Source organism: Pinus tabuliformis, chromosome 9, assembly GCF_031772625.1.
Source record: "Pinus tabuliformis cultivar Carrire ecotype Pingquan chromosome 9, CPIR1, whole genome shotgun sequence".
NCBI classification, from domain to species: Eukaryota; Viridiplantae; Streptophyta; class Pinopsida; order Pinales; family Pinaceae; genus Pinus; species Pinus tabuliformis.
In genome coordinates, this window is record NC_142307.1 from 1,068,788,918 (window position 1) to 1,068,816,526 (window position 27,609).

The following is a 27,609-nucleotide window of genomic DNA, read 5'->3' on the forward strand; positions in this document are numbered from 1 at the left end:
TGTAAGTTACAATATGTACAACGGTAAAGAAAGACACTTTACCTAACTCTATACCTAACTCTAAACTAGACCAAGTTGATCTTAACTATATCCTATGTGTCGGAATATCCTAACATCCCCCCTTAAGAACAACTTGGGATAGGATTGAAGGATTTACAAATATGACACAATAGGAGAAGGAAGGAGGCACTAGAGCCTATCCCCCCTTAGTGACAACTTCCTGAACTCTAAGCATATATCGAAGTTTAGTGAACTTCGCCTCTGTGAGAGCCTTTGTGAAGATGTCTGCAATCTGATCATCTGTTGGACAATATTGTACTTCAAGAGCATGGTCATGAATGAGTTTTCTGATGAAGTGCATGTGTAGTTCGATGTGTTTGCTGCGCTGATGCTGGACTGGATCTTTGCATAGCTGAATGGCACTTTGATTATCACACCAAAGGGAGGTTGGATGCTGCTGCTCAAAGCCAAACTCTGATAGGATCTGACGAAGCCACAAGGCTTCCTTACTAGCTTCCACGGCACCACGATACTCTGCTTCTGCTGACGAAAGAGAAATGGCAGCCTGTTTCTTACAAGCCCATGTAATAGGTCCTGAACCAAGAGTGAAGACATAACCGGCAGTAGACTTCCGATCATCAGGGTCACCAGCCCAATCAGAATCAGTGAAACCAACTAACAGAGGAGCTGCTTTGGCACTGTAATGAATCCCAAACTGTACTGTACCTCGAACATAACGAAGTATTCTTTTGGCTGCTTTCCAGTGACTTTCACGGGGGTTTTGCATAAAACGAGCAACAAGGCCAACAGCAAAGGAAAGATCAGGACGAGTATGGGTTAAGTACAAGAGTTTTCCTACAAGTTGACGGTATAAGGTAGCATCAACTTCAGGAGAAGAACAAGAGACTGAAAGTTTGACTCCAGACTGAAAGGGAGAAGGGGCTGGCTTACAGTCTTCCATGTGAAAATGACGAAGAATATCACAAGCATACTTGGACTGGGAAAGGGAAATACCCTCCTTGGATTGCAAGACTTGAAGACCGAGAAAATAGTGTAAGTGTCCTAAGTCTGTCATTTCAAATTTCTTTTTAAGGATAGACTTCACATGGTTTATAAGGTTGGGATCACTACCAGTAAGGATGAGATCATCAACATAAAGAACAAGGATGATAAGAGAGTCACCCACTTTCTTGGTGTAGACAGTATTGTCAGAATGACACCTAGAAAAGCCAGATTCTAAAAGAAAGCTATCCATTTTGGCATACCAAGCCCGAGGAGCCTGCTTGAGACCATAAAGGGATTTCTTAAGTCGACACACAAGGCTTGAGTCTGTTTGTATGAAGCCAATGGGTTGTTCCATATAGATTTCTTCCTGCAAGTCCCCATGCAAGAAGGCAGATTTAACATCCATTTGATGGACTTCCCATTTTAAAGAGGCAGCAAGGGAAAGAGCAAGGCGGATAGAGTTCATTTTGGCAACAGGGGCGAAGGTTTCAGTGTAGTCAATTCCTTCAACCTGTGAAAAGCCCTTAGCAACAAGACGAGCTTTATGTTTATCAATTTTGCCATCTGGTCCATACTTGGTTCTGTAAACCCATTTACATCTTACAAGTTTTCGTCCCGTTGGTAGAGGAACAAGATCCCATGTATCATTTGTCATCAATGACTGATATTCTTCATTCATAGCTGCTTCCCAATGTGGATGGCCTGAAGCTTCTGCAAAAGTGTCAGGATCATGATTTACTGGAGCTTGAGCCAGTAAAGAAGAGGCTCTTTCAAACTGAGAACGTGTACGTCGCTGATCTGTAGGATCACCGGCAAGATCACCTGCTGCATCTCGAGTAGCACGGACCCATCTTGGAAGTTGAGGATCCTGAGGAGGTGGGGGAGGATTTTCATCCTCACTTTCATCATCTGAAGAAGAAATGTTTTCAAAAGTAGAAGAGATAGGAAGAGGTGGCACATCCGCCGGACTAGGCTCGCAGGCCGATTTATTTTCATCAAATTTTACATCTCTTCTAATGATAACATTTTTGGACTTAAATGGAATAAGTCTGTAACCTTTTACATCTTCAGAATATCCAACAAAAGTGCATTTCTCACTCTTAGGTTCTAAAGCTTTATGCTTTTCATCTGGAATATGGGCCCATGCTTCACTTCCAAACACACGAAAGTGACTTACATCTGGTTTAATGGAACTCCAAGCTTCTTCTGGAGTGATATTCTCTAGAACCTTAGTAGGAGTGCGATTGATTATATAATTTGCACAATTAATTGCTTCGGCCCAAAAACTAAGACTGAGTCCTTTAGATTGCAGCATACAATTAGCCATTTCCTTTAAGGTGCGATTTTTCCTTTCAGCTACACCATTTTGTTGTGGAGTGTATGGAACAGTATGTTGCATTTGAATTCCATTTTCAGTGCAAAAGTTGATGAATGTGTTTTTAACATATTCTCCACCATTATCAGTTCGTAGCTTAAGAATTTGATGTCCAGATTGTTTTTCAACAAAGGCTTTGAAGGCCAAAAAAGTGTTAAATACTTCGCTCTTGAGTTTTAAGAAGTATACCCAAGTGCGTCTGGAGAAATCATCAATGAAGGTTAAGAAGTACTTGCAACCAGAGAATGAAGCAACAGGAAGAGGACCACATAAATCACTGTGCACAAGCTGTAAAGGGGCTGAGGCGTGCCAAGAGGCACGTTTGTCAAAACTGTCCCGATGATGTTTTCCGAGTACACATCCGGAACAAACACCATCTCTGCAAGATATCATAGGAAGACCTGTCACCATATTTTCTTTACATAGATGCTGAAGGGAGCGATAGTTTAAGTGACCAAATCGCTCATGCCAAAGTTTGCTCACTTCATCATTATGAGCAACAAATGCTGAGGGAAGATTTGATGACCCAAAGTTGTGAAACTTATACAACCTTGTGGAATCATCAGCAAGACCAGTAGCTAGGATCTGTTTAGGATCTTTTAGATCCTTGATTACAACATCATGAGGTGAAAATTCAACAATTTTGCCTTCACCTGAATGAGTTATCTGATAGACAGATAGAAGGTTGGAGGATAAGGTTGGAACACATAATACATCATTAAACTGACCATTGTCTAGATGAACAGTTCCAGTCCCTACAACACTAAGAGATCTATCATCACCAACATATATATTTTTGGTGTTACAATCTTTTAAAGAAGAAAACATGGCTTGGTTTTTGGCCATGTGATAAGAGGCTCCAGAATCAATGAGCCACTCATGAGAATGAGAAGAAGAAGAAGATACATTTAAAGCATAACCAGACTGAGATGATTGACAACGACATGCAGAAAGTGCCATTCCGGAAGTTGAAGTTGAAGTAGGCTCCACATGGATGTTATGTTTCTTCATTGCGGCTTCCAAGGCTTCCATCTTCTTAAAGCATTTAGATTCTAAGTGGCCATCTCGATTACAAAAGTTACAATGTCTGTCAGTCCTCTTCCATTTGTTTTTATTGGTCTTGTCATTTTGCTGAAATGATCTTTCATCTTGAGGCTGAGTTGGTTTAGGACCATTCCTTTGAGGATAAGACTTCTTAGGATTCTTTGAATTTGGTTGCTGCTGGGCGGCTAACGCTTTCGAGGAAGAGTTTCCAAGATTAAGAAGACCAAGGTGTAAGAGTTTTTCTTGTTCTCTTATTAAGGAATCACAAAAGGAGTCAAAGGAAGGGGGTTTGTAGTCTTTGCCTTGACAAATGAAAGCTTCCCTTGTAGAATGGAAAGTGGAAACAAATACAGAGTAGGCTGGTCCCAACTTAGTAAGGATGGAATAAATAAGGTTACCATCTTCTTTCTTAACTTTAACACCTTCCAAGAGATATCTAAGGGTCTTGAATTTGGACAAGAAATCTTCAATGCAAGAAAAATTATTAGGATCCAAAGTAAGCAACTCATTCTCAAGTTGATGGGCTCTAATTTCATTTTTAATCCCAAAAACTTTAGCAAGTTTTTCTAATGCTTCATGAGGAGTTTCAATTTCTGCAATGTGGAATCTAAGATCAGGAGAAACAGACATTCCTATCAAACCACGTGCTTGATCTTGTCTATTTTCCCATTTTTCGGCCTTGTCTTCATCTTTGGGTTTCTTCTCTTGGTCTGTGGCTATTCTGAAGAGACCTTTACTTCTAAGTAAATCTCCCATGTAGGCTACCCATTGGAAGTAGTTAGTGCTGTCAAGAATGACTTGGCATGGACTTTCCATTTTTTGAAAAAAAACCTGAAGCTGAAGATGCTAAAAGTAAGCGGTCCAATGGATAGATCTCGAAAAAATAGGCGGTTTTAAAAAAAACGGCTCTGAAAAAGGCTTCCGGATGAAGAAGTTATGGCTTTTTGAAAAAAAATTGTTGACGTTGCCGGCAAAGTGCGCGAATGTGCGGGAATGAAAAAATCCGCCCCCACAAAATGGGGACTTGAACCCAAGACCTCTACTCTCTTAAAAAGTCTTTGAACCAATTGATCTATACAAAATATTTGAGAGAGAGAGAGAGAGAGAGAGAGAGGGGGGGGGGGGGGGGGGCCTCGATTTGCGTGCTTGCCTTGGGAAGGCTCTTTTCCCCTACAAAACACAAAACACAAAACCCAACACGAATATGCAAAGAAAAACGAACCTTACGGCTCGAAGTTAGCTTTAGCCAAAAAACTAGAATTTAAAAAAAAAATCTCAAAGTTAGCTTTTAACCGAAAAACTAAATATTTTTCTCAATGTTTCTGATTTTCCAAGATCACACTAAGGTGCAGGGAAAAGAGCATACGCATGAGAAAAATCCTTTCTTTCTGTTTCTGATTTGCCCAGATCGCACAGAGTCGCAGGGCAAAGAGCATACGCAGAAATGAAAGGTATAGATCCGGGAAAAAAAAAAGGCTAAATAAACCGAAACCGAAATAAGCAGAGAGAAAATGACAGTAAACTGCAAAAAACACTGTATACCTCCCGATCTGAAAAATGACGCAGCTAGGGCTACCGGAAACCTTTTCGCGTGAAACGAAAGGGGTTCCTCACTGAAACAGATGCTCCGAACGCAACAGAGCAGTCCTCTCGGCCCGAAAGCAGTCAGAAATAGCAGATCTAGGAAACGACAGCCGCATGCAGTTCTACCGGCTTCAGATTTGGATCACCAACGGACGCGGCCCTCAAATAGCTCTGATACCATGTAGGAATTTACAGGGTAAGTTCCTCAGAAAGAATACCAAAAGGACACCGCTCACAACCAGATCTCAAATCAATACACCAGTATTTTTGACGTGGTTAAAACCCTCAGAGTGCAAGGAGGGAAACAGTCCACGGCCTGTCCCAACGTGGGTACAGACAATTTATTAATCAAAGAATGAAAATTTACATAAGCTTCTCTCATGCACGGATTACCCGAACAATGACCCTCCATGCGCTTTAAATAGAACTCATGGACCAATCGGGTGTCAAGCCACGGATCAAGTGTCGATAATACCGAGGTGAGAGTGAACCGTCGGATCACTACATATCGTGACCGTCGGATTGTAAGTTACAATATGTACAACGGTAAAGAAAGACACTTTACCTAACTCTATACCTAACTCTAAACTAGACCAAGTTGATCTTAACTATATCCTATGTGTCGGAATATCCTAACAGAAGATCTCCTCATCTGAACTGCGTTGTAGGTTCATCTGAACCTCCTCTGGAAGCCGAAACTTTTGGTGGTGGAATGAAGTCAATCCGACGGTCGGTTTGTGAGATATGGTCTGCCCTAGTTTGATAATGAAGTCGCTAATGCTGATGTTGTTGATCTAGGGTTTGTACTGATGATATGAATCAGATTTATTGTACTATTTCTCTCTGCTGAATTATTGAAGATAAAAGAAAATTTGATCAAAGGGTTTCCCCACACATTGTGGGGTTTGTCCCTGGCTAGCTGCCACATCTTGTGTCTCTTGTCTTGGCTTGTTTTCTGTCGATCGTTTAATGTTCTATCTGCACTTTACTTTATGTACATGTGATTGCTAATCGGTGGAATATAATAAGAAAAAGAAGTAAACTGTTATAAGCATAGAACATACCATAACTTAACAGGAATTGAACTAGGATTTATTTTATTTGGGTTCTGGCTGTATGCGTTCAGAGTGGGTCCGGAGTTCATTGGCGGGTTTTGAAGTTATTCTGTTGTTTGGTGATTGGTCGAGTTTTTGATAAAATCCACCTATGCAAAGGCTTCCAGTGCAAGTGTGGCCATGATCCATAGGTCCGCATGGGATCTTTGACAGGACGTCAATTTTCTAGCATAAGCAAGTATTTCCATGCATGAGCTAGGCAACTAGATAATGAAATTATGTTTTCTTTAGTTGATTGGAAATTTGTCTTATTTGACATGATTCATGTATAAATGTCAGTGATTGGTTTGAGCTCCAGTATTGCAGCAATAATGCTACAATCCCTGGGGCTTCCTTCTTTACTTTTATCAACCCGGTAGTTCGTAACAAACTTGGAAGCGACGGTGTTGTATGCACAAGTACTAGCTCTTACTGCAGGCTGTCACTTGATCAGCTGGCACAAGTTCTCTAGGAGCTTAAGCCAACTTCTATGAGTTCTCAGAAGAAGCTTTAATTGTGATGAAATGAAACTAACTCTACAGGGTCTATTCTACTTGCAAAAAGAGAAGGAAAACCGAAATGGAACGCAAACCCTAGTAAACCCTAGTTGTGAAAGAAAAGAGATGGAAGCTACTGAAATGTTTTCCATTGATTACTGAAAAGGCCAATTTCATTTATTCAAGCTACATCTGAAGAGAAATGAGAAGAAATCATCTTTTTTTACTTTTGAGTATTTTTATGTAGAATTGTTATGCTTATGATTTGACTGTTTGTGACTGTGCAGAGGTTTGATGGAAAAGGGAGATGGAGTTGGCTTTTGAAGATGGTGAGGAAGGTGTGGAGAGGTCCTAAGAAGCCCTTAGTACCCTTCTGAAGACTTCCATTGTGATCAGACTTCAAAAAATCACTCGCAGGGAATTCTACAGGAGGCTGTAGGGGATCTACAGGAGGTTCTACAGGAGGAGGTCGAAAGTGGTTTTTGGAGGTTTGGTCATGGAAAAATGATGGGAAAAGGGAAGTGAAGGATGGATGAAGGTGTTGAGGGGTCTAGAAATTTTTCAATGAAGATCAGGAATGAAGGAGATGGTTGGATTTGTTCGAAGAGCAAGAAAGCAACTTTGTGAAAAAACACAGAAATTAGGGCAGATTGGAAAAATGTGGCGAATGGGTGGGGAAATATTGAGATATGAACTGGTACAGGTTGTGTTATGGAGGAATGATAAGCTGGAATGTTCTACAAGAGAGCTGCACACTTACTTCTCAAAACTGACCAAAGTAAGAACCGAAAAATAGAGTTTTGTCTATCTTAACCTAATTCTGACTTAAAACTAGAAAAATGTTGAACAATACTTTATGAACAGAATATTATGCGAGAAACCCATGGTACATGAACATGAAATGATCTAAGCATGTGGATCCCAACAAATATCAACTCCTCCAACTCGAAATATCACACTAGCAATTGCATTGGAAGAGAAAAAACTGTAGTTTTGGTGGCAGTAGTAATGCCTTGACCTCAAATCATGGTCCCAAGGAGGGAGAAAGGAGATCAAGACCTGTTGGTGGCCTTTTTGGATCTTTTTTTGTTACTGTAGCAAAATACTTAAGCAACTTGAAGCAAAAACAACTATTCTAACCATCAAAAGCAACCTAATTTAACAAAGCAAGATTAACCTAAACAACAGAAATTATCTCATGAATGCAAGCAAAAGCATATAAATACAAAAAGGAGGTGCTAGGAAACTTGGGTTAGGCCCTAAACCAAGAGATTCAACCCTCTAGAAAATATTAGTGCTGGTTCAAAACTTGGTTCATCTTCATTTATCAAAAAATAGTAGTTACATCACAAAACTATCTTCAAAAAGAGCTCAAAAATGAGCTGAGTACAAGGTTGCACAAAAGTGCGAAAATATACTATGAAATGGCTAACCTACTTAGGCTTGAAGCCTTCTTATTTATACAAGTGGAGACTCCCAAAAATCCTCCTAAACTTAAGGAACTCAGCTGCCTAAAACTGAAGATAACAGCAACCCTACTTGACTTTCTCGGCTGCCCCTTGGAATCATCAATGTGGGCCTTTGTACTCCAAGTTGTTGATGAAGAATTCGAGGAAGGGGGGATTAATGAAGGAGACACCCCTCCTATAAGTCCTCATCCATATTTCCTCGAGTTTGGCTATCATTTTGCTCATAAATTCCTGGTCCTTGTCCAAAATTGTCCAAAAAATCTGCAATAAACACTCATTAGACTACATGGCAAAGTGACCATCCCCATTCACTCTATTGACATAAATATATTCAAAAACATGCACAAAACTATTGAGAATGGTAGATTAAATGCAAATAATAGGCAGAATGAGCCCATATAGTTACCCATTTATGGGGCTCATCATCACCCCCCTGCTGAATGGGTTGCTCATCCTCTGAGCAACTAATCCAGTTCTTCATCTTTAATAGCTTTAACAGCTTCTCTGACATTCCAAGCCTTTGATGTGATGTCTTCTTCTCTGTCATGAAAGCCTGCTTTCCTATCCACTTCTTCCCATTGTTTTTGTTCTTCCTCCTCCTTAACTCCTTCCAACAGTCCTAATAGTAGTGGAGGACAGAACTTAAGACCAATCCAGTTGGCTTTCAAGTTTTTCATTAAGTGTTTGTATAGGGGTACTCTCCTCATGGCCTCCCTCATTCTGCTTGGGGAGTGATACTCCCTAATCCTTAAGCTATGTGGAAATGTATTCCACCTCGTCATGCATGCATGAAGGCACTCATCGCCAAACGATCTCTCCATATCTTCAAAATGAGCAATAGCTTGTGCTTGCTTGTCAACATAATTAGGGAGAACTTGGGGTTTGGCTACAAGGTGTTCATGGGCATAAATGAGAGCCAATAGTTCTGTTGGTTCTGCCCTTATCATTAGGGGCATGCTTAGCTCTTTTTCCATTATATGTTGAATTTCCACTGCTCTCTTTTCCTCATGGCTCATCCAGGAAGACATAGCCATTAGCTGTAAGTCCTCCAATGCCACATTTGGATCCCATAAATTCATGTCAGGAAGTGCCATGTTGTGTAGGTAAAATTCTGCTAGCCTTGCTTTATCTTTGGCTGAACTATGATCACATAAATCCATAAATTAACCATAATCTTGAAATGGGATTGTGCCCCTCTGGGCCAATGTTTTAATCTGGGATTGGAGCCACTAGTCTTTTAGATACAGTGCATAGGATCTAGCTAGTTTTCTGCACTGCAAGGCCTCCATTGCCCAGCTGGCCATGCAGGCCATCTAGGCTTCCTTTTCCTGCAGCTGCCTTTTCAAAATCAGCAGTTCAGTTGCTGCCTGAGATTCTTTTTCTTGCTACTGTTTCATCAGTGTCTCACTATCTGTTAGCAGTTGTTCTTCTTGTTGTTGTTTCTCTGTTGCTTCACTATCTGCTAGGGGTCCTTCTTTTTGTTGTTTTCCTTCCAAGACTAGCAGCTTATTTCCTCCTTGAGGTCCCCTTTCCTGTAGATACTTTTTCAATTGTTCGTTTTCTTCCTATAGTTGGGCTCTTCTAATTCTCTCTGTGTACCTTACCATGCCCAATTCTCTGCTCAACTCTCTCAACTTGTTTTCCATGTGCCCTATATCTTCAACCCCTTTAGATTTGGAAATCTGCATCTAGGTGTGGGTCTTGACTCGTTACTTTTCTAGTTCGAAGAAAAGAGGCACTGTGAATTTTTGTGGGATGATATTCCCACCTTCTAGAAGATTGTAATAGGAGCCTAAATTAGGCCAAGGGCTTGGCTCAGGTATTTCTTTTTCCTTACCTTCCTCTTGTGACTGTTCTTCTACCTTATTTTCCAATTTTTCAGTTTCTTTAAGCTTGGCTAGTGTCTCCTGTAGAGAGGTTTGTGCCTCCTGTAGGACTACTTTGGAGTCCATCAATTTGATCCTTTCCTTCCAGGTGGAGGTCTTCGGACTCCCTCTCTCGTAGGTGATAGAGATTTTGGAGGGAGATTCCTCCCTTGCTACAGTAGGTGCATCCTCAATGGTAATGGGTTCTTTTGATGGTGGTTGGGGCTTGCCCACCTTAATCCTGGTGCTCCTCCTGGCTTTGAAATACATTGATGTCTGTCTTTTTCTTTTTCCCTTTTGCTTAGCTGGAGTGCTTAATGCAGCAAGCATAGCTGCTGCTTCCCTTGCCAGTGTTTCAGGGGATATTTCCTCCTGTTGTTTTTCTTCTTCACCCTCTGCAGTTTTTCCTGAGTCTATTGTTTTTGCTTTTGTCTCTGCTGTCTCTGGTGGTGTCTTCTCCTTTTCTTGTTGAGTCTCTGCCTCTCCTGTGGCAGTATTTTTCTGAGCTTTCTTGGGCTTCTTTTTCTCAGCTTCTGTTCTCTTCCTCTTCTCTGCTTTTGATGTTGTTTTCTTTCCTGCCTTAGGTTCAACTGTGGTTTTGTTCGACTTCTCCTCTTCTTCTTGTTTTTCCTCTTTTTCTTCTTCTATTTGAATATTTTGTGGCTCCTCATGAATTTCCTTCTCAAGTTCCTCTTTTTTCTCCTCCTCTTCACTATCGGATGGACTAAGTTCATCAGTAAGAGTTTTGATGTCGTCTCCTCTAGACATGTTCCAGAAAAATTCCCAAGCTATAGGGATGGTGTACATGTGTAGGGAATCTTCTACCAACAATTTGATGATCCCATGGTGGGCCAATTGGTCTGGAACCCCTGCATTCAACTTGGTGCCACATTCTATCAAATATTGGAGGAGGAAATATGGGAGACTGAGTTTTCTAGATGCAGGTAGGTCCATCCCATATCTCAATTCATGTAATAACCTGAAGTGATAACCATAAACTATATTGAATCTTCCTTCACAAGAGATATATTTCATGATCTAGTAGCTGACCTCACCCCATGGATGATGTAAACTTGTCCTTTTGACCCCATTCTTATCCTCTATAGGATGCTCATCAAGCTAAAAAAATGTCTTTTTAGCAACCTATCCTAATGGTCTTTCTTCTTTGCTCTAGGGGAGCCCGAGTGGAAGACCTGTGATTCTGCTGATAAAATCTGGTGTAAGCTCTAGGATCAGACCCCTGAAATTGACTGTAGCATGTGTTTTGGAATGGGGTCTTAAGGACAATAAAAATTCCTTGGTCACCTCTTCGTCATAACCATGAATTCTCTCAAAGAAAGACATCCAGTTTGCCCTAGTGAAAAGGGCCACCACTTCGGGGTGCTCATGCAATTTGTTGGAGTTCAAAGGCTCCTTTCTCATAAAATCTCCTGGCATGGTGTTTAGTGACTTCTGAAAATGCTCAGGTGAGGAAGAAGGCAACAACTTTCAAAACCGGAAACAGAGGGATAGCTGAGTTGTTTTTTTTTTTTTTTTTTTTTTTTTTTTTTTTTTCTGAAACTAGAGAGGTAATTTCTTGTGTTCTTCTTTTTTCACAACATCAATTTGCAATTTTTCCCTCCCTTCAAACTATTTTCAACATGAATTTACTTCTCGGCTTTTGGAAGAAATCAATACTTTGACAAATAGAGAATATATAACACAACGTTTTTTCACAGAGTAGACAAACTTGCAAATTCACTTTTTTCACGGGCTTGTTTTCTATGGTTGCATCCCTTTTTTTAGGAGAACATGGGAAAGGAAAGAAAAAAAATAGATTTTTGAGTGCAGAGAAGAAAATGGAGAGGCTGTATCGAATTCAGGAAAACACATGTAGAAATTTAAGCTCTCTTTCCTTTCCTTTTTCAACCCAATATTTTTCTCTAATCCACCACCTTGTATAGATATATCACATGCAGAGTGGGTTTTTGAGCCTACCTCTTTTCAAGCTCAAATTTGACAAAAATTCTAAATTTTTTCCTCTACAAAGTTGCTCTCTGGCCTTCCTATAGACGTTGTTCCTGCTCTTGTAGAATGCAATAGTGCTCCTGTAGAACCCAATAAGTGGGATGGTTTTGAAAACTGGCAGAAAATGACTGGTTCATTGTTCTGAAGGTGGTAGGTGAGTGTTTTAATCGAGAACTCATCAATGCAACTGAAAAAAAAGGTGGTGGAGGCTTAGACCACAATGTACTTAAGTTGATGGCGTAATTTGCGGTGACGAGGTGAGGTGGCAGGATGGGTACGTTATCCCCATCCAGACCGTTGGTCCTATGCTAGTGTCATTATGGTTTTTCATGTCACCTGACCACCATCACCTCCCTTATTCCCGTTATACGCCGCCACCACTACCGGTTCTGAGTTTTTTCTTCCCAAGTTGACGGGCCACACGTGCTGACTGCGTATCTGAACTGCGGTTTGAATTGGACGAGGCTCATTTGAGCTCCATGAGGGTGTTTTGAACTGAACGAGGGTGGCCAGTTAGCTGGCCACCAATTCTGTTTAATTGTGACCATCCCAATAGTTCATGCAACTCCTAAATAATATTCATGCAATCAAGGAATAGGTTTAGCCACTTACCTGTTAGTCTCTTTTGTGCTCTGCACGTTGGACTTTAGCACTTCATTTTCTCATTGTTGTTGCTATTGGTGCTTTGCATGCTCAGACTTTGGCTTATGCTTGCATGTTGCATACATCTTGGCTGCGTTGACCCTGTCTCTAGAGTTTGTTTTTTAAAGGGATCAGCTGCTATAGGAATCCTACAGGATTTCCTGTAGCTGCTTCTCCCTCTAAAATTTCAGGCTGATGCTTGAGCAGGGACTAAAGAGATAGTTGAAGAAGGTTTTGAATGAAAGGAAGAACAGCTGGAAGGCATCAACTAAGAACAAGTGAAGAATGTTGTTGTTTTATTCATTATATTATATTTAAAAAAAAACAAAAGAAATAGAATTCTGTGTTTTCTTGTGTGTAGGGAAGAAAAAGTGAGTGGAAATGTGGGTGTGCAGGGATGGAATGGAGAATTAGGAGGATGGATGGTGGCAGGGAGGTCCACAGGTCGTCTGAACAAATTTCTAGCCCTCGGATTCCTGTTTAAAATCAATTTTGATCTCTTTGTGATTTCTATAGGAGCCTCATGTAGAATGCACATAGTTTCCTGTAGCATGCGAAATCTTCAGGACTAGTGAGACCAAGACCTGAGAAAAGATAATGGCGATGGAGGAATGGACTATGAAGGGTATATGCAGCCTGGTCATGTCCTTTTTCCTTGTATGACCCTCTTGCAATCTGCAAATGCATTCAGAAGAAGTTAGTTTTTTCTGTTTTTTTCTTTTTTCTTCTTTTTTTGAGACAACTGGGGCACCTCCAGGAGGTTTTCACCCTCACTGTCTTCCCTAGGCGCCTCCAAGAGGTTGTCACCCAGGGATCATTTTTTTTTAATATTTTTTTATATTTTTTATTTTTATTATTATTATTATTATTATTTTCGAGCTCAAGGTGTGGGTGGAGTGGAGGTAGATACCTGCTCCATTACCAACACTGTTTTACCCATATTCTCAATGAATTCTTTCTTGGAAAGGGGCTTCTTGTAGATCTTCAACCTATGCCCATTGATGAGCATGGAGATGGATTCTTCATCAATGGTCCAGATCAGGATTGAACCATTATCATTGCATTTTTCTACTGTGTATGGTCCTAGCCATCTTGTCCTCAGTTTTCCCTTGAAATATTTATATCTTGAATCATACAGCAGCTCCCAATCCCCTTGCTAGAATTTTTTTTCTTTGAGGTGTTTTCCATGCCATATTTTTCTTTGAAGTTGGACTACCTCTAAGTGGAGAAAGCCCTGCAATCTCTGTTCATCCAATCCATTTAGCTGAAGCATTTTTTCCTTTCGTGCATGGCTAAGATCTAGGTCCAGCTGAGCTGCCATCCTTAATGTGTTATATTCAAATTATATTGACAACAGAGCCTTCTTCCCATAGACCAGCTCATAGGGTGTGAACCCTATGGTGGTTTTCCAGGTGGTGTTATAGGCCCAGGTGGCCTCAACCAATCGATCTGTCCAATATTTTATGTTGTTGCTCACTACCTTAGTCAAAATTCCTTCCAAATCTCTATTAGTGACTTCCACCTATCCATTTGCTTACGGATGATAAGGGGTGGAAGTTCTGTGCTTAATCTCGTGATGTGTGAGCAGGTCTTCAACCAAATTGGAGGTAAACTGACTCCCTTGATCTGTGACTAACTCTTTTGGATAGCCAAACTTGTAGAAGATATTTTCCCTCAAAAACTCAGCTACTTTTTCTTATGTTGTTGCCTTGATCGCCTTTGTTTCTGCCCATTTTTTCAGATAATCAGTACACACAATGATGTAAGATTTATGTTTTGAAGGAGGGTTGATATGACCCACAAATTCCATGCCCCACTTCTTAAATGGCTCGAAAGTCACTTGAGGTTGCAGGGGCATCTCGTCCCTTCGAGTAGGTTTCCCCATCCTTTGACATTGGTCACATTGTTTGATATATCTCCTGACATCTTGATGAAGAGTGGGCTAATAGTAACCTGTTTGCAGAATTTTGAAGGCAGACCTTTTTGCTGCAAAGTGGCCCCCACAGGGTCCATCATGACAGGTTAGAAGGATGTCAAAAACTTCCTCCTCCCTTACACATCGCCTCAAAATCTGATCTGGGCCAAGTTTAAAAGGATTGCCCCTAATCCAGGTGAATGGGGCACTTTTCTTCACGATCTTGCTCTTCTCTTTTGAGGATAGGTGTGGTGGAAACTGTGTTGAAACCAAATAATTTGCTATATCAGCAAACTATGGAGAGAGTACTGAAATAGAAAATAGGTGTTCATCTGGTATTAAATCATCCACCATTCCTTCTTCATCTACAGGCAGATCTAGTCTAGACAAAAAATCAGCAACAACATTTTCCTTACCTGGCTTATCAACAATGGTTAAATCAAATTGCTGCAATAAAAGTAACCATCTAATGATACGAGAATTTACATCCAGTTTATTCATTAAATGCCTAATTGCAGCATGATCAGTGTGTTCGAATGTTTGATAGCCGGTGATGTAGTGTCTAAACTTATTTAGGGAATGGACTATAGCTAGGAGCTCCTTTTCGGTTACAGTGTAGTTTAGTTCGGCCTTGGACAGGTTTTTACTGACAAAATATATGGCATAAGACAGCTTCTCCTCAACTTGCCCTAAGGCTGCTCCTATCGCTTTGTTCGAGGCATCTGTGTGAATGTGGAAAGGTAGGGCCCAATTTGGACCTCTCAAAATTGGGGCAGTTATCAGTTTACCTTTCAAGGTATCCAGAGTGTCTTGATAGTTGTCAGTCCATATGAACTCAGCATCTTTTCCCAAAATGCCAAACAATGGAGAGGCTAGCTTACTAAAATCCTTGATGAATCTTCTATAATACCCTACTAGGCCTAGGAAACTCCAAACATCTCTTACCTTTTGAGGAGGTGGGACCCTTTGGATGATAGCAATCTTGTTGGGATCCACCTGTAACCCTTGCTGAGAAATTTTATGACCTAGCATGGTCCCTTCAGTCATCAGGAATTTTCATTTTTCAGGGCTGAGGGACAGGTTCATTTTGATGCATTTGGCTAAAAATTTTCCCAAGTTAGTCAGAGCTTCCTGGAAGTTAGAACCATAAGGGGTAAAGTCATCCATATAGATTTCCACTGAATCATGCACCAGTTCAGCAAATATGCTCAGTACTGCTCTCTGGAAAGTGGCGAGAGCATTGCACAACCCAAAAGGAAGGACCCAGTAGGCAAAAGTACCCCAAGGACAAGTGAACGTGGTCTTATCTTGGTCTTCTGGGCTGATTTGGATCTGGTTGTACTCTCTAAACCCATCTAGGAAGGAGAAGAATTTCTTCCCTGTCAGGCCATCTAACACTTGATCTATGAAAGGAAAAGGGAAATGGTCCTTCTTGGTGGCTTTGATTAGCTCCCAATAATCTACACAAATTCTCCACTTCTTGTTTTTCTTTGGCACTAGCACCAAAGGAGAAACCCATTCGCTGTCAGAGATGGGGTAGATGAACCCTGCATCCATCAACTTTTGCAGTTCTTCTTTGACAATGTCCTTAAGGGTTGGATTCATTCTCCTTTGAGGCAGCATGACTGGTTTACAATCTTTTTTAATGTCAATGTGATGAGTATAGACTGAAGGGTGGACTCCCTTCATCTCCTTATAGCTCCAAGCAAAAACATCCAAGTGATTGTTCAATAAGCTACACAGTTCTTTATCCTGAGAGGTGGATAAGCATGAGTTGATCTTCAAGGTTTTTTCTGGGACGAATTCCACATTCTTAACTCGGGGAGAGGTTGGATCAGCCACACAGTGATCAACTACAGGATTCGCCTGAGTTTCTTCCACCAACTCTTCTAATGGCAACGCACTGGGGGATCGATTTTGAATCAAGTTTTCAATAAGGTCATCCTCGTTTTGTGGGCCCCCCATGGTAGCCTCTACTGTACACAATGTGCGGAATAGACTTCATCCTCATCTTCCTCCTCCAACCAGAGGGGTAGATCATTTTCTAACAGAGGTTGGGCAGGAGGATATAGGACTAGTTGTTTGGACATATGCCCTTTCTTGATTGTCATGTTCCCAGCTCGACAACTGATGTAGGCATTTGCAGTAGCCAACCAAGGTCTTCCTAGGATGAGAGGATACCTAGTGAGCTTTGCCTTTCACTGGAGAACCAGGAAATCAGCAGGGTACTCCCAGGAATCAATAGAGACCATTACATCTTCCATAATCCCCTCAGGGGTCACGATGGAGCAGTCTGCTAACTGCAGTACTATTGAGGTCTTTCTTAAGGAACCTTGAAGGTTGTGTTTAAGCATAGTGTCTCTGGTCATCACATTAATGTCAGGCCCTAGATCAATCAAGGTATAGGGGATTACGGTGCCATTAATGTGGACATCGACTACAGGACTCTCAGGGTTTAGATATTTCGGACAGATTACCTGCCCCAACATTAGGTCGGACAGTTGTCCTGTGACATTGATAGTTGGAGCATCTCTCTTGCACCTGCCTGGGTGGCTGAAGCACTTCTCCTTGAGCATCTTGTTGTATATAGGCACATCCTTTATGGCTTGGAGAAGCGGTATCTTTAAACATAACTGTTTCAATTCTCCCAAAGGTTCATTTTCTTCTGGGGTCAGTTGTGTGGTTCCAGTTAGTCTCTCAGCAAAGGGTGGAGTGACTTTTGGTTCACTTTCCTGTTTTTCTTCCTCATCCTCCTTAGGAGGAAGTTGGCTATCTAGGAGAACCTTCCTAGATCATAGGTTAATCTCCTAAATCTCCACAGCATAGGTCAGGCATGATGTTTCTCCACTATATACCTGTTGGGCCTATCCATTGTTAGGGTTCAAGTTCGGTTGAGCAGGTAGTTGGGGTTGTCTTGGTGGAGCAGGAGGTCATGGTTGTGGTTGAGTAGGTGGTGGAGGCAAAAGAGCGGGAAGAGATTTGTACTAGGGCCTCCACCCCAGATGAGGTGCATTCCACTGAGGTTGTGGTTTAGCATAAGGGTGAAACGAATGAGAAACTGGAGGAGCTTGGTATTGAGGAGGATACGACCAAGGAGGGGGTGTGGACCAGGAAGGATGAGCAAGAGGACTCCAAGAAGGCATGGAAGTGGCTTGATTGGGGTTGTAATAGCTCTGGGATGTCCCTTGAATTCCCTTCTGGTAAGGTCTAGGTCCATGTGGCCTCCTTTGGTTCATAAAATAGAGTGGTTCAGTGGCTCCTTCAGCCCCCTGATATGCAGCTTTAATTCACGGCAAGGAAGGGCAATGATTTGTAATATGGTCTTCTTCACAAACTAAACACACTTCTATAGAGTGCAATGGACATTTGTTCCTAAGATTCTTTCTAGTGCACCTGGGACAAAAGATGGCCAAAGCCCTCTCGGCTTCCTCTTGTTTCCTTTTGATATGCAAGGTATCGATTTGCATGGAAAGAGTTTGCCTCACCTTGCTCTTGAAATATTCTAGCCGATTCTCAAGTTCGTTTCTAAGGGATGAACTGGATGAGGATGTACTGGCTAAAGGTTGACTTCCCCTACCTCTCTTTCTAGCTGACCTAGAATGGTTTCTAAACAGAGTCTTTATGTCATCATAAGGCAGTTGGTAGATGTCTCCCATAGCCAGCAGATGGAGGGTACCTAGAAGGTCTTCAGGGACTCCTCTGAGCAGAACCAACTTAGAGGATTTTGGGTCAAGTGTGCACCTGGCCCTTTATAACTAAGTTGAAACCTTTCTTCGTAGTCCTCTAAAGATTCATCACTTCCCATGGTCATTCAGAAGATTTCTTCCTTGGTATCCTTTGACCTACAGTAGTCTCGGTATTTATTGTTAAAGGCTTGCTGCATCTGAGCCCAAGTTGTGATACTGTTTCCAGGTAACCCCATGAACCAGTGCAAGGCTGCATCCTGTAGGGTAGAAGGAAATAGTTTCAACTTCTGCTTGTCTTCTGCATAGTCATAGGTTCGACAGAGAACAACAAATTCAAACAAGAAGGTATCAGGATCTTCGGTAATCAATCCATGGAATTGAGGTAAGGCTGAAGGGCTTATATTTTTCATTTTTTTGTCCCCATTGGTCTCTTAGATAGGAAAGGCACCTTCTATTCTTTCCCCATTTCCTCTAACATTTTTGTTTTCAGCCATGGTCTCAGGAGGAATGGCTACTTTCTCTTCTTCTGTTATAGAATCTTTGTATATCTCTATAGGTTCACCTATAGGTTCTTCTGGATCACTGCCACCAAAGAAGAGAGAAGGGTGACTCAGTGATGTGGTGGGGGTGTTGTGTAAGAATTTTCCTAAATTGTCTCTGTTCCTACAAGGCATGAAAGGAAATCTCTTTTTTGGGTGATTTTTGTTTTTTTTTTCTTCTTGTACCTGCAAAACTGAAATGGATTGAACAAAAAATTGAAACTAACTGAAACAAACCTTGCTGAAATGAAAATTGCAGAATTGAAATGAAAGAAAGAGATGACTAATCTACTTTGCTGAAATGAAATTGCAGAATTGAAATGAAAGTAGGAAATGCCTAATCTACGCTTGTTGAAATGAAATTGCAAAATTGAAATGAAAGTAGGAAATGCCAAATCTTTGCTTGCTGAAATGAAATTGCAAAATTGAAATGAAAGCAGGAAATTCCTAATCTATGCTTGCTGAAATGAAATTGCAGAATTAAAATGAAAGTAGTAAATGCCTAATCTACACTTGCTGAAATGAAATTGCAGAATCGAAATGAAACAACTACTCTACTTTTGCTGAAATAAACTACTTAGCAGAATCTTGCAGTAGAAAATAGAAGAAAATAAGTAATCACAAAATACTCTGACGCTTCCCTGGCAATGGCACCAAAAAGATGGTGAGCACCAGTATTGCAGCAATAATGCTACAACTCCTGGGGCTCCCTACTTTACTTTTATCAACCAGGTAGTTCGTAACAAACTTGGAAGAGACAGTGCTATATGCATAAGTACTAGCTCTTACTGCAAGCTGTCACTTGGTCAACTGGTGCAAGTTTGCTAGGAGCTTAAGCCAAATTCTATGAATTCTCAAAAGAAGCTTTTAACTGTGATGAAAGAAAGCTAACTCTATAGAGGCTATTCTATTTGCAGAAAGAGAAGGAAAACTGAAATGTAACGCAAACCCTAGCAAACCCTAATTTACCCACTAACCCTACTTTTGTAGGAAAAGAGATGAAAACTGATGAAATGAGTGCCATTGACTATTGAAAAGGTAAATTGCATTTATTCAAGCTACTTTTGAAAAGAAATGAGAAGAAAACATCTTTTTGTGCTTTTGAGTGTTTTTATGTGAAATTATTATGCTTGTGATTTATCTGGTTGTGATTGTGCAGAGGTTTGGTGGCGAAGGAAGGTGGAGTTGGTTTTTGTAGAGGTTGAGGAAGGTGTGGAGAGGTCCTAAGAAGCCCCTAGTACCCTTCTGAAGACTTTCATAGTGATCAGACTTTGAAAAATCACTCATAGGAAATTCTACATGAGGTTGTAGGGGATTTACAGGAGCAGGCCGCGAGCTATTTTTGGAGTTTTGAAGGTGGAAAAATGATGGAAAAGGGTAACTGAAGGCTGGATGAAGGTGTTGAGGGGTCTAGAACTTTGTCAATGAAAATCAGGAATGAAGGAGATGGTCGGATTTTTTCGAAGGACAAGAAAGCAACTTTGTGAAAAAACACAGAAATTAGGGTAGATTGGTGAAATGTGGCGAATGAGTGGGGAAATCTTGAGAGATGTCCTGGTACAGGCTGTGTTATGGAGGAACGATAATCTAGAATGTTCTACAAGAGAGCTACACACTTACTTCTCAAAACTGACCAAAGCAAGAACCGAAAAACAAAATTTTGTCTATCTTAACCTAATTCTGACCTAAAACCAGAAAAATGCCGAACAATACTTTGTGAACAGAATATTATGCGAGAAACCCATGGTACATGAACAGGAAATGATCTAAGCATGTGGATCCTAACTAATATCAACTCCTCCAACTCAAAATATCACACTAGCAATTGCATTGGAAGAGAAAAAACTGTGGTTTTGGTGGCAGCAGTAGTTCCTTGACCTCAAATCATGGTCCCGAGGAGGGAGAAAGGAGATAAAGACCTACTAGCGGCCTTTTTGGATCTTTTTCTGTTACTACATCAAAATACTTAAGCAACTTGAAGCAAAAACAACTATTTTAACCATCAAAAGCAACCTAATTTAACAAAGCAAGATTAACCTAAACAACAGAAATTATCTCATGAATGCAAGAAAAAGAATATAAATACACAAAGGAGGTGTTGGGAAACTTGGGTTGGGCCCTAACCCAAGAGCTTCAACCCTCTATAAAAGATCAGTTCTGGTTCAAAACTTGGTTCATCTTCATTTATCAAAAAATAGCAGTTACATCACAAAACTGTCTTCAAAAAGAGCTAGAAAATGAGCTGAGTACAAGGCTGCACAAAAGTGAAAAAATATACCATGAAATGGATAACCTATTGAGGCTTGAAGCCTTCTTATTTATACAAGTGGGGACTCCCAACAGTCCTCCTAAACTTAAGGAACTCGGCTACCTAGAACTGAAGATAACAACATCCCTACTTGACTTGCTTGGCTGCCCCTTTGAATCATCAATGTGGGCCTTTGTACTCCGAGCTGTAGGTTTTAACCCTGTACAAAAATTACCTGCATATGAATTCTTAAACAAAGAAAATAAACAATGCGAGAGCATAACCCATAAAACACACATATGCACAGAGATTTTTCCCTGGATCCCAAAACCAGGACTACCAGCTTGATTTTTCATTATGTTCCTTTCAATGTTACAATACATATTTATACATGCCGAAGCATCCAATACCATGGACCGAAAAACCATCGCGTCCAATACCATGTGCGAAAATCATGCACAAAACCACTTGTTGTTTTCTTTCCACAGGGGGCCACAGGAGAGCTTAGTCATTTTTCCAGCCCTGAAACACCCATTGTTTCTCTACACCAAGAGAACTTCTCAGAGCTCACAGATTTTGTCAATGCATCTGCAGTATTCTTCAAAGTGTCCACCTTTACCAGCAACACATTTTTGTCTTCTATCATATCCCTCACAAAGTGATACTGAACATCAATGTGCTTTGTCTTTGAATGATAAGCAGGGTTCTTTGCCAAGAAAATTGCACTTTGGCTGTCACAGTCTATTCTTATAGCTCCCTGTACTAACCCCATACTTGAACACAATCTCTGCAACCAAACTGCTTCCTTGCTTGCATGAGTATTCTGCCTCTGTAGTTAATAGTGCCACTACAGATTGTTTCTTACTCATCCAACTGACTGCACCTCCAAATAGGTTAAACACATACCCACTTGTAGATCTTCTCTGATCCAGATCTCCAGCCCAGTCTGCATCAACAAAACCATGAATATCCAACACTCTGTCCAATCCTGGTCTTCCTTGGAAGCACAAACCATAATCACTAGTGCCACGCAAATACCTGAAAACCCGCTTCACTGCTATCCAATGCTCCTTCCTAGGTTTTGACATAAACCTGCTCAATACTCCCACTGCATGTGCAATGTTTGGTCTAGTACAGACCATTGCATACATCAGGCTACCGACTGCACTTGCATATGGAACACAGGACATGTCCTCTTCCTCTTCTTGTGTCTTGGGACACTGTTCAGCAGATAACCTCACACCTACAGGAATAGGAACCTTCACCGGTTTACTATCCTGCATATTAAACCTCTGCAGTATTGTCTCAACATACTTCCTCTGGTTTAACCAGAGCTTCCTCTTTGCCTGATCTCTTTTAATTTCCATGCCCAAAATATAGTTTTCAGCACCAAGATCTTTCATGTCAAATTTGGAGGACAATTGGGTCTTCAAATCCTGGATAATTTCTTTGTCATTTCCAACCAGCAACATATCATCCACATACAAGACCAGATAAATAACACGGTCACCAATTAATTTAAAATACACACAATGATCTGCTTTGCTTCTGGTGAAGCCAAGTCCCCGTATAAATGTATCAAATTTCTGATACCACATCCTTGGTGACTGTTTTAACCCATACAGAGACTTCTTTAACTTGCATACCAGTTCTTTCTTACCCTTCACCGCAAAGCCTTCAGGTTGCCTCATGTAGATTTCCTCTTCCAAATCCCCGTGAAGAAATGTTGTCTTCACATCCATCTGTTCTACCTCAAAATCAAAAGCAGCAGCAACAGATAAAAGTAATCTAATAGAAGCTACCTTGGCAACAGGAGAAAAATATCACCAAAATCAATTCCCGACACCTGGGAATAACCTTTTGCTACCAACCAAGCTTTGTATTTCTCCACCTTTCCTTCTGCATTAGTCTTCTTCTTGAACACCCATTTGCTGCCAATGGGTTTCCTTCCAGCCGGCAACTCTACCAGATCCCAAGCCTCATTTTTGTGCAAAGATGCCATTTCATCAACCATGGCCTCTCTCCAGAGTTTTCCATCCTCTGAATCCACTGCTTCCTTCACAGTTCTGGGATCATCATCAGTAACAGACAAAGCAAAATTTGAACTGAAAGCAGATGGACTATACCTTTCTGGCTGCCTTCTTTCTCGACCTGATCTTCTCATAGCCGGAGTTTGTGGCTCTTCATCTTCTGATTCCTCGTCTGCTGCAGAGTCTGATTCTTCCTCCTTTGGCTCAAACTCTATCTTCTCAAGTTCCTTTGGTTGGACTTCATATTGAATAACATCTTTTACCTCTCTGAACACCACATCTCAGCTGTACACAACCTTCCGTGTGACTGGGTTCCAAAGCTTATAACCCTTTAAACCATCCTTATACCCAATAAAGATGCACTTTTCAGATTTACTATCCAACTTGGTTCGTTTCTCCTTTGGAACATGTACATATGCATCACATCCAAATACCCTCAGATGTGAAAGAGAGGGTTTCTTACCAGTCCATACTTCTTGTGGAGTCTTATCCTCCAACGCTGATGAGGGTGATCTGTTCATCAGGTAACGTGCAGTATCCACCGCCTCTGCCCAGAATTCCTGTCCTAACCCGGCACCACTGAGCATGCTTCTTGCCCTTTCCATCAACGTCTTATTCATTCTTTCTGCGACTCCATTTTGCTGAGGTGTATATGGAGTAGTCTTCTGCCGTGCTATACCACACTTCTTACAAAATTCTTCAAATTCCTTGCTGCAAAATTCTCCACCATATCTGTCCTCAGCACCTTTATCTTCTTCTCTGTCTGATTTTCCACCAGAGCCTTAAATTCTTTAAACCTGTCAAAGACTTCAGATTTATTCTTAAGGAAATATATCCATGTATTCCTTGAGAATTCATCTATGAATGATACATAGTACACAGACTTACCCAGTGATGGAACCTTCACAGGTCCAAACACATCACTGTGCACAAGCTCTAATATCTGTTTCGTCCTCTTACCACCAGAGGGGAAACTCACTCGATTCTGCTTCCCATACACACAATTTTCACAGAAATCAAAATCCAGAGAGCTATCATTCATACCTTCTACCATACCTTTACCATGAAGTATTCGAAGGCCCTTCTCTCCAATATGTCCAAGCCTTTGATGCCACAACATGGTCTTCTCTCCAAAGACCACTAGATTTTCTACTCCATTTTCAGGAACCATAGAACTATTGCACCCATCAACAACAGTGCTACCTTGCAGCTTGTACAGAGTTCCAATCCGAACTCCCCGCATCAATATCAGTGCTCCTCGAACCATCTTGCAGGTATCTTTCTCGAACACCGTCTTTACACCTGCATCATCCAACTTGCTTACAGAAATTAGATTTCTGGCCAATGCAGGAATATGTAGAACACCCGGAAGTGTTCTAACCCTTCCACCTTGCAACTTCAACTTTACTTTTCCCCGACCAATGATTCTAGCCTTCCTATCATCTCCTAAGAAGACATCATAACCATCGTATTTCTCATACTCGCAGAACCACTCTCTATGGGGAGTGAAGTGAAAGGATGCACCTGAGTCAATCAACCATGCCTCATGATCTACATGTGTACTTGAAGAAGCCAAGTACACATCCCCACCTTCATCTGAGGTGGTTTTCGCCTCTCCAGAAGGAGCATCATCAGATCCCTTTCCTTTATCAGGAGCTTTAGATTTACAATCCCTTCTGAAGTGCCCTTCCTTTCCGCATTTCCAGCACACCACCTTTGTAGGTTTTCCTGGAGATTTAGATCTCCCTCTAGATTTAGATCTCCCACTCGATGACTTATTTTTGTTTCTGTTCTGGGACCGTCCTCGTACAGACAAGGCATCACCATTCTGGTTGTCCATATTCTTCCGTCTCATCTCCTCTGTCAGCAAGGTTGAGACTATTTCATCAAACTGCAAAGCAGTTGCATTGCTACCTATTGCAATAACCAGACTATCCCACGAATCTGGTAGAGAACACAATAGACTGATGCACTTATCTTCATCTGAAATTTTAATATCAACAGATAATAATTGACTTACCACAGTATTAAACGCATTCAGATGCTCTGTCACCGAGTCTCCATCTTTCATCCTCAGGTTATACAGCTTTTTCCGCAGGAACAGTTTATTCACCAGAGACTTAGATTGGTACAAAGTCCCTAACTTGACCCACAAAGCCTTTGTCGTAGCTTCCCCTGATACATTCAGCAATACTGAATCTAAGACACACAATCGTATTGTGCTCTTTGCCTTCCGATCCAATTTCTTCCATTCTTCATCAGTCACTCCCGATGGTTTAGTACCCGGATCTACCGCGATCCACTGATCTTTATCGACCAACAAATCCTCCATCTTGAGTTTCCACAACTCAAAACTCTGACCATTGAACTTCTCAATCTCGATCTTTCCACTGCTCGCCATCTTCTTTCACCACCAGAATCGATCTCGCAGATCTCCCACTGAACAGGGTCTACCACAGGCCCGAGCGAAACCCCTCAGCAACAAAGGCGTCCCCTTGAAGCCAAAACAGCTCTGATACCAAATGTAGGTTTTAACCCTGTACAGAAATTACCTGCATACGAATTCTTAAACAAAGAAAATAAACAATGCGAGAGCATAACCCATAAAACACATATGCACAGAGATTTTTCCCTGGATCCCAAAACCGGGACTACCAGCTTGATTTTTCATTATGTTCCTTTCAATGTTACAATACATATTTATACATGCCGAAGCATCCAATACCATGGACCAAAAAACCATCGCGTCCAATACCATGTGCGAAAATCATGCACAAAACCATAGGTAGGTTCGCCCAACCTAATATAGGGTCCAAAAAAAAAATTTCCCGAGGCGCTGCCCCGGACCCCATAGAGGGGGGCTACCCGCCCCACTCAAACCCCCCAGACAGGGGGGGCTGCCGCCCCCCCTGTGACCCCCCCACTGCGCAATCGGCGCAACGAAGGGGGGCTACCGCCCCCCTCTAACCCCCCGTTTAACTACGTCGGTTAGTCGTGGAAAGAATATAACACAACCCAACATGAGCTGTTGATAAAGAATTCAAGGAAGGGGGAATTAATGAAGGAGACACCCCTCCTATAAGTCCTCATCCCTGTTTCCTCGAGTTTGGCTATCATTTTGCTCATAAATTCCTGGTCCTTGTCCAAAATTGTCCAAAAAATCTGCAATAAACACTCATTAGACTACATGGAAAAGTGACCATCCCATTCACTCTATTGACATAAATATATTAAAAAACATGCACAAAACTATTGATAATGGTGGATTTAATGCAAATAATAGGAAGAATGAGCCCATATAGTTACCCATTTCTAGGGCTCATCATTAATGCAATGTAGGAGTTCCAATAGTGCAGGGAGATCTCATGACCAACAACCCCATCCTAACCTCATACATCCATGATCATCACTTTTTCCACTGAGTCCCTCAAACAATTCATCCTTCCATAAGAATAACTTTCCAGGTTTGTTGAGCAAATCCAACCAGCTTACAAACTCTGTTTTGAGCTCTGAAGAAGTCTTAGTCACTCCCTTGCTTTATTTCTCCACCCATTCACCTTCCCTAAGCCCTATACCGTCTTCCAAATGACTACTATTTCTCTCAGTGTTATAGACATTTTTGGGCACTGCAACCCCAAGCATAAAATGTCCATAAACCAAGGGCTCCTAAGTCCCTAAAAGTGTTGTTCCAACCCCTAAAAGAACAAGGTCAACTGACTACAGCTTCTCCCAGAAGTTCTCCATGAAAAACTACTCAAAACTGGTCAAAACTGGATCATTTCACTTGCTCCATGGCCAGGGTGCGATGCATCGCACCTTGTGCACATGGAAAGTGAATTTCATTTCAAAAAGCCCTTCTATGGGGTGCGATGGACGGGAAAAGACAAGTGGTGGAGACAGTTTGCGAGGTGGATGATCATGGAATCTTCCAGAAACTTCTCCTGGGACACTTGCCTCTCAGAATCGCCCAAGGATGAGTAAGAGATCAATGAGATCTCCAAGTGGCATCAAGAACTATCAGAGAGAAGACACTAATAAAAAACCCAGAGCTGACTCACACCTCTACAAATATCTATATATAGATCTCTCATCCCAGAGATCCAGACGTTAGAGGCTGGAATTTTGCATATTGCAAGGAATTTCTGTTGGTTTCTTGAGACAAACATCATATTGTTGGGTGATCTAAGCTTTGTATGAGGTGAAGAGGGGTTTCCTTGCTCAGAGGATGATGCTGGGTCAGAACAATTGGTTGTAACTCCCCTTGGCTCTTTCTTGTTTATCAATAAAAGCTATTCAAGTTTTCCTCCATACTCTTGTGTAATTTATGTTTGCTGCATTTGTATGGTCAATTTACATCTGATCCTAGATTGTTTATGATTATAGATCCATGTTCTCTTATAGTGCTATGATACTGTGATCTTACAGGTACTTTGTGAAGCTGGGCGTGCAAGGGAACAAGTAGCGAAAGACTATCAAGAAGGAGAGGAATCGAACCAGGAGATTAGCGCAAGACAGAGGTTGGTCTTCTTTGTTCTTCTCTATCTATACTTCATAAAGGAAAAATGAAAGTAGCTTTACTTTGTTTGTTTCTAAGGCAGCTATCACACCT